Source organism: Chiloscyllium punctatum, chromosome 49 (assembly GCF_047496795.1).
Source record: "Chiloscyllium punctatum isolate Juve2018m chromosome 49, sChiPun1.3, whole genome shotgun sequence".
NCBI lineage: Eukaryota > Metazoa > Chordata > Chondrichthyes > Orectolobiformes > Hemiscylliidae > Chiloscyllium > Chiloscyllium punctatum.
The window spans coordinates 58,714,455-58,728,832 of record NC_092787.1 but is presented as its reverse complement, the minus strand read 5'-3'; the positions used below and the strand labels follow the sequence as shown (position 1 = coordinate 58,728,832).

Below are 14,378 nucleotides of genomic sequence, written 5' to 3'. Positions count from 1 at the left end.
GTGTTTATTATGTTTAACAGACTTTCACAATACAGTATATTGAGATTTGGTTTAATACCTGTGAAAACTACGTTCGGTTGCCAATGAGTAGAGTAACCTACATTTGTAGAACTCCACAGTGAGGAGAGCTGTTTAAGTCCTGATGTTCTTGAAATAAGCAGAATTCAGTATCTTTTTTGGAACAATCAGCTGTTCTGGATGGGAAGTAAACACGATTTTCCAAGTTGTTTGCATCTTGAAATAAAGAAGAGAAACATCGATGACAATCGCAACTGAATTGAACTTGTTGAAGAAGAAATTAAGATTTTACTAGTTGCAAGCAATTTTTAAGTGTGTTAAAGATTTAGAACTACAGCAAAATTTGAGTTCTATTGTAACTGATGAATCAACTGTGATCAACTTTTTTCTGGACTGCTTTGATTTAATACTATTTATCAACCTGCAAATCAGGTGTCACAATTAGTCCCATGCATATTTCAGATAACATGCCTTCGCAAAACTACATTATTAAAATAAGCTGAAAATTGATTTATTTCGTGACTTCTTTTTCGTTTCCATCTTGGGCTATTGATTTCAGTCCTGTTTTAGAAATAACAAAAATGTTCTGCAGTGTTATTAATTTGAAGGTGAGTTCCCTTTTTACTTCATTTCGCATTAAAGGAATTGCCATTTGTTTAGCATTTTTTGTGACATTGGGATGCCCCAGTGTGTGTTAAGGGCAGTTAACTACTTTAAGTGTAGTTACCATTGGAAACTCAAGCCAGTTTGGAATAATTCACCAGGTGGTTAATCTGTTTTAATTAATTACTGTATTTGTCAATTAAAGTTATGAAGTACAGTACAATTTTTTTTTCAAATCGGCACGATTGCCCAAATTGGTTTCTGGTTATATTTGGATTCTACTGTAGATATGGAGGTAGGCATTAGGAAAAAAATTACAATATGATACCACTGACAAATAAAGTAAGACTCAGTCATATTTGAGAATTCTACAAAGATCGAAATATTTGTGTCAATACACTAGTGTAGTGGAGGGTTCTTTGTTGATATTCAAATGTAAGTATTTTATTAATGAACAAAATCCAGAGGCTGAAGGAATATTTGTTCTGTGTTTAGATGCCGTAGGGCATGTTAGAGTCATACAGCATGGAAACAGACCTTTTGGTCCAACTAATCCATGCCAACCATGTTTCCAAACTAAACCAGTACCATTTGCCTGTGTTTGGCCCATATCTTCCAAACCTTTCCTATTCAGGTGATTTAAATGTTGTAACTGTACTTGCATCCACCACTTCCTCTGGCAGTTCATTCCACACATGAACCACTGTCTCTATAAAGGAAGTTGCTCCTCATGTCCTTTTTAAGTCGTTCTCCTCTAACTGTAAATATATGCACCCTAGTTTTGAAGGCCCTCGTTATTCACGTTATCTCCGCCTGTCATGATTTTATAAGCTTGTATAAGATCACCCTCAACTTCCCTACGTCCCAGCCACATCCAGCCTATTTTTATAGCTCAAACTTTCCAGATTTGGCAGCGTCCCAGTAAATCTTTTCAGAACGTTCTCCAATTCAATAATATCCTTTTTTTGGCAGGGCATCCAGAATTGCACGCACTATTCCAGAAGAGGCCTCACCAATGCCCTGTACATATGAATAATTAATTTCTGTCAATGGTTGACAAAATGGTCAGAACCAGCAACTTTTATCTTGTTCAGAAAGTTACTTACACTCAGTAGATGCTGACTGTAAGTCAGCAAATGTAGCATGTCATGGTTAAAGAGAAAGCAACTTATGGTGCTGGAGAAAATAAACCAGCTTTTACATCGGATTCAGTTTTATGATATGATTTCTGCTATCCATTAGGGTTCTTTTTCCCCCATTTGGATAGCTGTGCCCTTTCTTTTTTTCTAACTCCTTGTTTTATACAGTTGTGGCATAACATCTTACACCTTTGAACTCTGGAACACTCAATACATTAGATTTGTTTTGGGGGATATGGAAAGTTGGGCCCAACAGTCAAGTGGTCCCAAATGCATAATTGACCTATTGCACTGTATTTAATTTTCAGCACAAAATTAATGCTGTTTGAAGGATGAGGTAAGAAGTACTCACTCACAATACTCATTGCAAGATGTGCCTTCCATTGAATTCTGAGCCAATAAGATAAATGACTGGTGGTGCTGCTGGAGAGATAAATGTTGGCTAGGGCATATTACAAACTGTTTCTGCTTTAACAAGTGTATTGTGATCTTCTGCATGGACCTGAGGGCAGATGGGGCTGCTGTTTAATGTTTCATCTGAAAAGGAAATATATCTGCAGAGTTATACAGACAGATGAGTAAGTGTGACAGTTTATTTTGTTTTGCATATGTACTTTCGAAAGCTGATTGGAGGCAGATATTCGCAGCTAAAAGGAAGCCAGAGAACTGATTGCTGGGCCTTTTGCTGAGATATTTGTATCATTGATAGTCACAGGTGAGGTGCCGGAAGACTGGTGTTGGCAAACGTAGTGCCACTGTTTAAGAAGGGTGGTAAAGACAAGCCAGGAAACTATAGATCGGTGAGCCTGACGTCAGTGGTGGTCAAGTTGTTGGAGGGAATCCTGAGGGACAGGATGTACATGTATTTGGAATGGCAAGGACTGATTAGGGATAGTCACCATGGCTTTGTGCATGGGAAATCATGTCTCTCAAGCCTGATTGAGTTTTTTGAAGAAGTAACAAAGAGGATTGATGAGGGCAGAGCACTAGATGTGATCTATATGGACTTCAGTAAGGTGTTCGACAAGATTCCCCATGGGAGACTGATTAACAAGATTAGATCTCATGGAATACAGGGAGAACTAGCCATTTGGATACAGAACTGGCTCAAAGGTAGAAGACAGAGGTTGGTGGTGGAGGGTTGTTTTTCAGACTGGAGGCCTGTGATCAGTGGAGTGCCACAAGGATCGGTGCTGGGTCCTCTACTTTTTTCATTTACATAAGTGATTTGGATGCGAGCACAAGAGGTACAGTTAGTAAGTTTGCAGATGACACCAAAATTGGAGGTGTAGTGGACAGCGAAGAGGGTTACCTCAGATTACAACAGGATCTGGACCAGATGGGCCAATGGGCTGAGAAGTGGCAGATGGAGTTTAATTCAGATAAATGCGAGGTGCTGCATTTTTGGAAAGCAAATCTTAGCAGGACCTATGCACTTCATGGTAAGGTCCAAGGGAGTGTTACTGAACCTTGGAGAGCAAGTTCATAGCTCCTTGAAAGTGGAGTCGCAGGTAGATAGGATAGTGAAGGAGGCGTTTGGTATGCATTCCTTTATTGGTCAGAGTATGGAGTGTAGGAGTTGAGAGGTCATGTTGCGGCTGTACAGGACATTGGTTAGGCCACTGTTGGAATATTGCATGCAATTCTGGTCTCCTTCATGTCGGAAAGATGTTGTGAAACTTGAAAGGGTTCAGAAAAGATTGACAAGGATGTTGCCAGGGTTGGAGGATTTGAGCTACAGGGAGAGGCTGAACTGGCTGGGTCTGTATTCCCTGGAGCGTCAGAGGCTGAGGGGTAACCTTATAGCAGTTTACAAAATTATTAGAGGCATGGATAGGATAAATAGGCAATGTCTTTTCCCTTGTGTCGGGGAGTCCAGAACTAGAGGGCACAGGTTTAGGGTGACCGAAGGGGCAACACTTTCATGCAGAGGGTGGTATGGAATGAGCTGTCAGAGGAATTGATGGAGGCTGGTAAAATTGCAACATTTAAGAGGCATTTGGATGGGTATATGAATAGGAAGGGTTTGGAGGGATATGGGCCGGGTGCTGGCAGGTGGGACTAGATTGGGTAGGGATATCTGGTCGGTATGGACGGGTTGGACCGAAGGTCTGTTTCCATGCTGTACACCTCTATGACGTTAATAATTCACATTCAAAAAATAATATGACAGGTAGTATTAAATGACTGTCTTGTCATAGAGTACCCTGGAAACAAATAAGAAAAAAAAATCATTTCAAAGGAAGCAAGCTTCTGTCAGAAGTCAAATATTTAAAAATTAACCAATTATGTTGGGATTATAATCTTAATACTATAAAGTACATGTATGTTTCTGTTCAACAGTTATTCTTCATGGAGATCCTGCTGCTTTATTTTGCATTATAACTGGTCACAAATAACTAAACTGGATACAAACCACAATGTGTAACTCCTGCTTTTAATCTGACAATAGCCACTGAATAGATTAACTAAATTCAGTGTATTTCTATGATGAGAATATCTAGCATATGGATATCATTTTAATTTGGAACTTTGTGTTTGTCCTTGCAATGGATCCTTGCTTTAGTTGGTAATCAGTGAATTCAAATGAGAGGTATTTTGTGGGGTTGAATTCTGATATTATACTAAAAACTAAGCCTAATGTAATTCTGTTGAATAAATTAATGACATCTATCATAACTTTAGAGACTAACAGCTTTGAAAAGAAGTTCACAGAAACTAATTAAAAATGAAATGCATTTCATGGGGTTTTCGTGTCAGTGAGCACACCATTGAAGGGAATATTCAATAAAATCATTATTATGTGGCTGCATTTTCTATATACAGGTTTTGCTGCCAAAAGATTTATTCTGCTGTGTCACATAATCTGCAATAATCTCGATCAATGAAAACAATCAAACCTATTAGTTCTTTTACACAGATTGACAAGTCTTGTATTTTCCTAATGAAACGTTTAAGAATAGTAAAACATCTGGCAGAGTTAAGCAGCACTTGGTCCAATTAAATATGTACATGTACTGTACACACTTATTTATTTAGTGAATGCACATCCCAGAAGCCAAGTAATAACTTGCTGAATAGCATTTGCTGAATTGAAGTTGATTAAGTTTCATGCATAGTCTGTAAAGGGATTGCTTCATTTCTTTAATGCATCAAGAATGCATCTAACACAAAGTTATTTCAGTACTTGAGAAAGAAGGATACAGGATTGTATTCTGACGGTGAAAGATGAAGCAAGCGGTCAAAGGCTTATAGAGCAGAAACACCAACAAAGACAAGTTGGGCAGAATGACCTATTGAATGTTACAAATGCGATGATATCCTTGCATGTCTACTGAGGTTGACACCAGTTTCCTTCAAGGATCAGTCCAAGTGAAGAGCTCAGATTTGTATAAAAATATACATGCAGCACAATTTTGCAGCTCCTTGTGTAACCTAGGAACCTGATACAAACAGGGACTCAAAATGTTTATCATTAAACTCAATAGCACATTATCTAAATAATGTTCCAAGATGGTTTACAGAGATAAATGCACTGAAAGAACACACTCCAGCAGAAAGCAAGTGATAATCACAGGTTTTGAATGTGAATGTACAATTTTGAGTGATATGCTTGAAGCACCTTGAAAGGTTGAATACTGAGGATTTGCATAAATGGTACAGCAAAGAAAAAGACATCCAGGTTCATGGGACTGAAGGACAATGGAAGTACTTCAAAGCTGGTGAAAATGATATAGTTTTGGTCCAGTGTTGGAGGGATATGAATTCAAGTTTGTGCTGCTTAATTGGAGGTAGATGAGAAAAAACAATGGGTTAGTTCAGAACAGAATCAGATCTCATTTTGGTGTCTTTACGTTGATCACCATCTAACTTGTTTTAATGAGATTATTCAAGTGGCTTTTCTGTAAATTAACTATCTTCTTCATCTCTGTCCATGTTAATATCCAGTGACCACAAGAGTTTTTTTTTCAAAAATATATTTTATTTGTACCAGAAGGTATGTGTAGAAATAGACCATTCAACCCACCCAAGTCTTGATTGCTAAATGCGAGCAAACCTGCAAGACATTTCTACAACATTACACATCATAGATACATGATCCTTTAAAACCGATTAATATGAAGAACATGCATCTGCCTGTGTTTTTCACAATGTCAATGCCCAAAATATTTTATAATCAATTAATTACTTTTGATGTAATTTAGAGGACATGGTAGCCAACTTCTGTAGAACCAGTTCTCTCAAACACCAATGAGATAATGACTGAATCATCTGCTTTAGTGACATTTAATGCAAAATAACTCACCTGGTCTTCTTTAAATGGTGCTAGTTGAGAAAACAATTTTAACAACTCATTCAAAAGATGACATCTCTGACAGCACAGATGTCAGTGCTGTACTGGAATGTTAACGTACATGATGTGTTCAAGTCTTGAGTGCAGTTTGAACTCTCCACCTTCTGCCTGAAGAGCCCAATTGCTCTCACAGAACCAAGGCTGGGGCCTAATGTTGCAGCAGGCAATCCAGAGGAGAAGATTATCTTATGAGGAGTTGGTTGGGCCTGTACTCATTGGAGTTTACAAGAATAAGAGGTGACCTTATTATCACATACAAGACTGGTTGGATGTGCAAAAGTTGTATCCTCCTATGGGAGAGTTTAGGGTATAATCTTAAAATAAGGGGACACCTATTTAAGACACAGGTGAGGTGGAATTCCTTCTCTCAGAGGTTAGTGAATCAGTGGAATTCTTTACTGCAGAGGGTTATTGAGGGACATTAAGTTTATTCAAGGCTAAGATCGACAGATTTTTAATTAGTTAGGGAATCAAATGTTATGGTGAAAAGACAGGAAAGTGAAGTTGAGGATTATCAGATCAGCCATGACCTCATTGAACGACAGAGAAAACTCAATCAGTTGAATGGCCTTCTTCTACTCCCATGACATATGGTCACTGAATATTAACATGAACAGAGACAAAGATGATAATTTAATCATAGATTCTAATGATGGTCAGTCCATTTCAACAGAAGTAAGTTACTTAACCAATCACTTCATTTACATTTGAATAATCTTACTAAGAAAAAAAGTCATCTGGCAAAAAAAATGTGAGAAAGGCCAAGGTAATTTTTTATGACCCAATGAAACATTTTTAAGTAGATTTATGTAAAACAATAAAAGCTCTATGAAGATAGATGACTTTAATAAAATTATAGTGATTTATCATATAATTGTTGACATTATTTGCTGGGCAAAATCTCAAATTTAAATTTCAGTATGCTGAATGGGTCCAACATATTTAACAATGTTCTCTGTTACATGTTTAAGCACAGTTTTTGTCCTATTGACATTTTTCTTTGTGAATACCATTTTAAATCAAATACAGTTGACATTCCACAACCCTTTTATTTGGTGCCAAGACTAAACTCCAACATGTGTATAATGTGTGTGTAATATATATGTATACTCTTACCTGCTTTGGTATATGGCACAGTCAGATTTTAACTCAGCAAAATTGTGCATCGGGGTAAATGACAAAGTACCACTAAATTAATGTATTTCTTGAACTTAGTTTACCTCCTTACGTGGATATTTTTGAGCTTTATACCTACTCTACCTGTTAAAATTATGGCAATTTTCAGCCTTCAATCACTAAGACAATCTCACCTGTTAATTGTACTGACTATTTAAAACAAAAATAGTTGTAAGTAGTTTCAATTTCTAAATAAAAGACGTTTTGCTTTAAATTAGTTCTCGCTCATAGACTGCACTCCTTTGTCAATTGTCACAATGAAGGAGTGGTGCAGGATCTATCCAATGCACTGAAAATAGCAAAAAGGTAAAACCTGAAAGCATAGCAGGTACAATAAATATGCTGACTTGATTCAATCAGCTTCTGCACAACTTTATTGAATTTTTCTTTTAAATGAAAGCAACACAAAATGTAAGCCAAAAACAGCCATAAAACAACACACCTATAGCAACAACTTGGAGCTAGTGACATACACCCTGATTATTCTGAAACTGATTGATAATGCACCATTCTAAAATTTACAAAGCTTTAGTTCACTTTATTTATTGTCAGCTACCTTGTATCAAATGCTCTTGATTCTTTTATCCGCATGTTGTATTTAGCTATTGATAAATACACCTATCCACATTTTCCTTTAGCAAATCATAAGAAGGTATAATAAGAAGGATAATAACATGGGCCCCCGATCATGTGTTTGGATTGAGAGGATCAACATTTGATGTTATTACTCCTCTGAAACTGACAGCAAATTCTGGAGTCTGTAGTTAAATCTCGAAATTGTTGTCAGTGATGCTATGCTCTTTCAGAAGTTACTAGGTTGTAGCCAATAGGAAATCTGAGCTGGTGAGATCTTCCATCCTTATACTTTAGTCTTGCTGTTTATAAACTGTTGAAAAGCTTTTATCATATTGAAAAAGATTTTATCTCTAAATGTTGGTATATTAAATTTCATCATTATAGCTAAACATTGTCACTGACTCTGAAAGAATAATTTTGGATTGGTTGAATATTGCATTCATCATATTTTCACTTCTTTTGAAGTTTGATATGGGTACTTCACAAAAATAATTATCTCTTGTAAAAGAAATATAAAATCAAAACGGAAGGCAGTTAGTGTTTGTGTCTCGTGTTTGTGAGAAAAATTCCAAGTAATAGGCTTATTATCCTGCTCAGTGACATCATTGTTGCCCAGTACATGGAGATCCCTTTGACTTGGTGCTGGAAACAAATTTGTATTGGGAAAGGGGAACTAGTGCCCCCAAAGCTTACTAAATCTTTGTGACGGATTTCTTTGCAGTCAGTACAAGAACTGTGACTGCAAAATGCAGCTGATGTGAAAAGTGTGCTGCCCTCCAAGTGAAGATTATCCATCAAGAGGCTGCCAACCTATTCTGTTGATTAATCATCCTGTATAATTGAGCCAGACTAATCTTTCAGGAGTTCAAGGGCTCAACAGATTTCCTCAGGGAGTAGTCCATAGTTGAAGTGTGCAATTGTGGGCCTGGAGTCCGTCTAAAGTACTATGCTTAGGACAGCTATATGATGGAATAATTCTCTCCATCCATTCGCAGCAATACACCCCCAGTGTCGAAAGGTGGTGGTGGCTGCAATAAAACTAAACCAGTTACAATTGCATTAATAAATCATTTGCTATGTTATATTTACTGAATCTTGGCCAAATAATGCAACACATTAATCATTCACACACACAAAAAAAACTGGGTCATTATGCTTTCTAACAGCAGTTCTGATACTTTGGAAAGCAAAAGCAACATAATTAGATTGTGATCCAGGACTTCTAGCAGCTTGCTTATTTGCAGGAAGCTATGGTAAAGCTTCTGAGGATTTTATCTGTCACTGCCTTTAAGGATTTTAAGTATCATGACAGGTAACACTCTCAATCTTCTTGCCTAGTGTGAGCAAATTAACTGTAACTGAGGTACTTGATGTCAGCTAGTAGTTGGCTAGCCTGTTGAAACTTTGACAGATAAGATGTTATGAAGAGAACATGAGATTGCGGACTGATATGGAGTCTTCGAGTCATACAGCATGGAAACAGACCCTTCAGTCCTACCAGTCCATGCTGATCATAATAGGAGAAAGTGAGGACTGCAAATGCTGGAGATCAGAGCTGAAAATGTGTTGCTGGAAAAGCGCAGCAGGTCAGGCAGCATCCAAGGAGCAGAGAATCGACGTTTCGGGCATGAGCCCTTCTTCAGGAATCCTGACCTGACCTGCTGTGCTTTTCCAGCAACACATTTTCATGCTGATCATAATCCAAATTAAACTTGTTTCACCTGCTTGCGCTTGGCCCATATCCCTCCAAACATTTCTTATTAATGAACATGTCTAAATATCTTTTAAACGTTGTTACTGTACCCGCAACCACCACTTCCTCTAAATGTTCATTCCATACACGAACCACTCACTATGTTTAAAAAAAATCCCCCCATATTTGTTTTTTAATCTTTCTCCTTTCACCTTAAAAATATGCCCTGTAATCTTGAAATCTCCCTTCCTAGGTAAAAGACACCTGTCATTCACCTTCTCTGTACCCCTTTTGATTTTAGAAACCTCAATAAAGTCACCGCTCAACCTCCTACACTCCAGTGAAAAAAGTCCCAGCCTATCCAGCCTCTCCTCATAACGCAAAACCTCCATTCATGGAAACATCCTGATAAATCTTTTCTGAACGCACATGAGCTTAATAGTATCCTTCCTATAATAGAATGACCAAAACTGGACACAGAACTCCAGAACAGGCCTCACCAACATCCTATACAACTTCAACATAATGTACCAACTCCTATACTCAAAGATCTGAGTAATGAAGGCAAATGTGCTAAATGTCTTCTTCACCACCCTATCTATCTGGGATGTAAACTTCAAAGAATTATGTACCTGAACCCCTAGGTCTCTCTGTTCTATGTATATGGATAGGTCAAGTGAGTGTGAGAAAAATGGCAGATGAATATAATCTGGGAAAAAAAAGTGAAGTTGTTTACTTTGGCAGGAAAAATTTTAAAGAGCAGAGTATTTCCTAAACAGAAAACGGTTGCAAAATTCTGAGGTGCAGAGGAATCTATGTGGTATGGTGTATGTGTTGCAAAAAGCTAACATGCAGATACAAAATTAATGCAATGCTACCCTTCTTACAGGAGAAATTGAACATTGAAATTGTTTCAGTTCTATAGGGCTTTGGTGAGACCACATCTCTTATACTTGGTCTAATTTATGAAAGGGTGTAAGTGTTTTGGAGGCAGTTCAGAGAGGATTTCCCAGATTGATGAGTGGTTTACCTTATAAGGAATACTTGGACAAACTAGGCTCATTTCCATTGGAGTTTGAAAGAACGAGGGGTGACGTGATTGCAATATATAAGGTGCTGAATAGTCATAGAGATGTACAGCATGGAAACAGACCCTACGGTCCAACCTGTCCATGCCGACCCAATCTAGTCCACCTGTCAGCATCCGGTCCATATCCCTCCAAACCCTTCCTACTCATATACCCATCCAAATGCCTCTTAAATGTTGCAATTGTACCAGCCTTCACCACATCCTCTGGCAGCTCATTCCATACAAGTACCACCCCCTGTGTGAAAAAGTTGCCCCCTTAGGTCTCTTTTATATCTTTCTTCTCTCCCCCTAAACCTATACCCTCTAGTTCTGGACTCCCCGACCCCAGGAAAAAGACTTTGTCTATTTATCCTATCCACGCCCCTCATGATTTTGTAAACCTCTGTAAGGTCACCCCTCAGCCTCCGACGCTCCAGGGAAAACAGCCCCAGCCTGTTCAGCCTCTCCCTGTAGCTCAAATCCTCCGACTCTGGCAACATCCTTGTAAATCTTTTCTGAACCCTTTCAAGTTTCACAACATCTTTCTTGACAAAGTGGGTATGGAGATTGTTTTCTATTGTGGATGAGTCCATGTTTTTAAAATTAGATTGACAAATTTAGGACAAACATTAAGAGATTTTTTTTGCCTGAGTGTTGTAAATTTTGCATCCCTTTGCCTTAGAAGATGGTGAAGGTGGGGTCATTGAATATTTTTAAGATGGAAGTAGATTGATTCTATTGACTGACAAAAGTCTAACACACTTCAGGAATGGAGCTGAGTGAGAGTGAGTAGAGAGCAGACACGAGTAATTTCCAAACACTCAAAAGAGTGAGGGGGCAGAGGTAAGTATGTTGGCCATCACCAAGGAGAAGGTGCTAGAAAAACTGAATGGCCTGAAGGTGGGTAAATCACCTGGACCTGATGGACTACATCCCGGAATTCTGAGGGAGATAGTGGAGGCATTAGTGGTGAGCTTTCAGAAATCAGTAGAATCAGGGAGGATCCCAGAGGACAGGAAAGTCACTAGCATGGCACCCCTGTTTAAAATAGGAGTAAGGGAAATGATGCAAAGTTACAGACCGATGTCTAACCTCGGGTTTGAGTAAGATCTTGGAATCCATTGGGAAGGATGAGATTTCTGAATAATTGGAAGTATGTGGTCAAATACGGCAAACTCAACATGGTTTCATCAAGAGAGGTCATGCCTGACAAATCTGCTAGAATCCTTTGAGGAAGCAACAAGCAGGTTATGGATGTTATCTACCTGGACTTCAAGAAGGCCTTTGACAAGGTGTCACACAGGAGGCTACTGAGTAAGTTAAGGGCCCATGGTGTCAGAGGCAAGGTGCTAGCTTGGAGAGAAGCTTGGCTGTCTGGCAGAAAGCAGAGAGTGGGGATAGAAGGGTCCTTCTCAGGATGGAAGCTGGTGACAAGTGGTGTTCCGCAAGGCTCAGTGTTAGGACCACAACATTTCACTTTATACATTAATGATCCAGATGAAGAAACAGAGGGTATTCTGGCTAAGTTTACAGATGATAAGAAGATAGGTAGAGGGACAGGTAGCACTAAGGGGGTGGGGAGGCTGCAGAAGGATTAGGACAGGTTACGAGAGTGGACAAAGAAGTTGTAGATGGAGTACACTGTGTGAGGTCATGCACTTTAGTAGGAAGAATAGAGGCATAGACTATTTTTCTAAATGGGGAGGAAATTCAGAAGTCTGAGGTGCAAAGAGACTTGGGAGTTCTATTCCAGGATTCTCTCAAGGTAAACTTGCAGGTTGAGTCAGTAGTTGGGACGGCAAATATAATGAAGACATTTATTTTAAGAGGACTTGAATATAAAAACAGGAATGTACTTCTGAGGCTCTATAAGGCTCTGGTCAGACCACATTTGGAGTATTGTGAGCAGTTTTGGGCCCCAAATCTCAGGAAGGATGTACTGGCCTTGGAGCGTGTTCAGAAGAGGTTCATGAGAATCATTCCAGGAATGAAAAGCTTAACATATGAGGAACGTTTGAGGACTCTGGACCTATACTTGATGGAGTTTAGAAGGATGTGGGGGGACCTAACTGAAACATACAGAATACTGAATGGTCTGGACAAAGTGGATGTTGAGAAGATGTTTCCATTGGTAGGAGAGACTCTGACCCAAGGGCATAGCCTTAGAGTAAAGGGAAGGCCTTTTAGAATGAAGATAAGGAGAAAAGTCTTTAGCCAGAGAGTGGGGAATTTATGGAATTCATTGTCACAGAAGGCTGTGGAAGCCAGGTCATTGAGTACATTTAAGACTGAGATTGATAAGTTCTTGTGTGTCAAGTGGATCAAGGGTTACAGGAAAAAAGCGGGAGAATGGGATTGATAAACTTATCAGCCATGATTGAATGGTAGAGCACTCAATGAGCTGAATGGCCTAATTTCTGCTTCTGTCTTATGGTGAGTGAGAGTACATAGGAATATGGTCGAAACACAACGAGATCAGCCATCATCTTTTTGTGGATCAAACCTGAAGTCTGATTACCCTCTCCTGCTTTGGTGTCTTCCTTGTAATATAATGAAAACTCAAAACCATTAATGCCCCATACCTTGGAATTTTGTCTCATTATGTGATTCAGCTCTTTCTTTCTTTTAAACCAACCCAGTTGATTGCGAGAAAGGTTTAAGTTCTTTTTAGTTCATGGCTGTACTTCTGTCCAGTTAAATTGTTTTTGACTATCTTCACTCGAGGCAAGAAAGTGTCGATAGCATGGTTGACTTGTGCAAAAGAAATTGCAGCTTTATTCCATGCTAAACCCAGGAAATGCATGAAGATGTGACATCACTTGGGCTCATGTGCATGTGAACACACACACACACACACACACACACACACACACACAGAGTTAATGGGGGATAGCGTCAAGTACTAAAGCAAATCATAATATATAGGTTAAAGTTATTTGCGTGTCCTTGAGACACAAGGGTTTAACCTGACACTACATTTGAGTAGTTGAGTTCATTGAATATTTTAGTTATGTTTTAGATCTTTATTTCCTAATGTTTCTTTCAAGCAATAATTGTCACCTTTTTCTTCTCAGGAGAGGGAGTGATTTCTCCAACCTGTTTCAACCTCACCTACTGTGTCTATTGCTCTCAATGTAGTCTCTACATTGAGGAGGCAGGACACCAACTCACGGAGTGTTTCAGGGAACATCTCTGGGACACATGCATGTAACAACCCCACTGTCCTGTGGCTGACCACTTCAATTCCCTCTCCCACTCCACCAAGGACATGCAAGTCCTGTGCCGCCTCCACTGCAAAATCCAAGCCACCCAATGCCTGGAGGAAGAGCGCCTCATCTTCCACCTTGGGACCCTTCAACCACACAGCATCAACTTCGACTTCACTAGTTTCCAAATCTCTTCCCACCGCCCCCCCCCCCCCCCCAACTCATCCTAGATCCAACCCTCCAACTTGGCACTGCCCTCTTGACTTGTCCTACCTCGACATTTTCCTTCCCTAAGAGAAAGTGAGGACTACAGATGCTGGAGATCAGAGTCAAAGAGTGTGGTGCTGGAAAGAACACAGCTGGGTCAAGCAGCATCCGAGGAGCAGGAGAGTTGGGCTTATGCTTGAAATGTCAACACTCCTGCTCCTCGGATGCTGCCTGACCCAGCTGTGCTTTTTCCAGCACCACACTTTTCCACTCTGACTCTCCAGCATCTGCAGTCCTCTCTTTCTCTCTGTTTCAGTTGTGCACTCTAACATCCATC

The 14,378-nt window shown here is 39.3% G+C and overlaps 1 long non-coding RNA gene across 1 annotated transcript in view; it reads right to left on the bottom strand.

The window, feature by feature from the left end:
* Nucleotides 1-14,378, bottom strand: part of LOC140469221 (uncharacterized) — a 31,718-nt gene that overhangs the window by 12,438 nt on the left and 4,902 nt on the right. Inside the window, exon 2 of the long non-coding RNA XR_011956022.1 lies at nucleotides 59-234. This is a non-coding gene — a long non-coding RNA (uncharacterized lncRNA). The remainder of the gene's footprint in view (nucleotides 1-58; nucleotides 235-14,378) is intronic.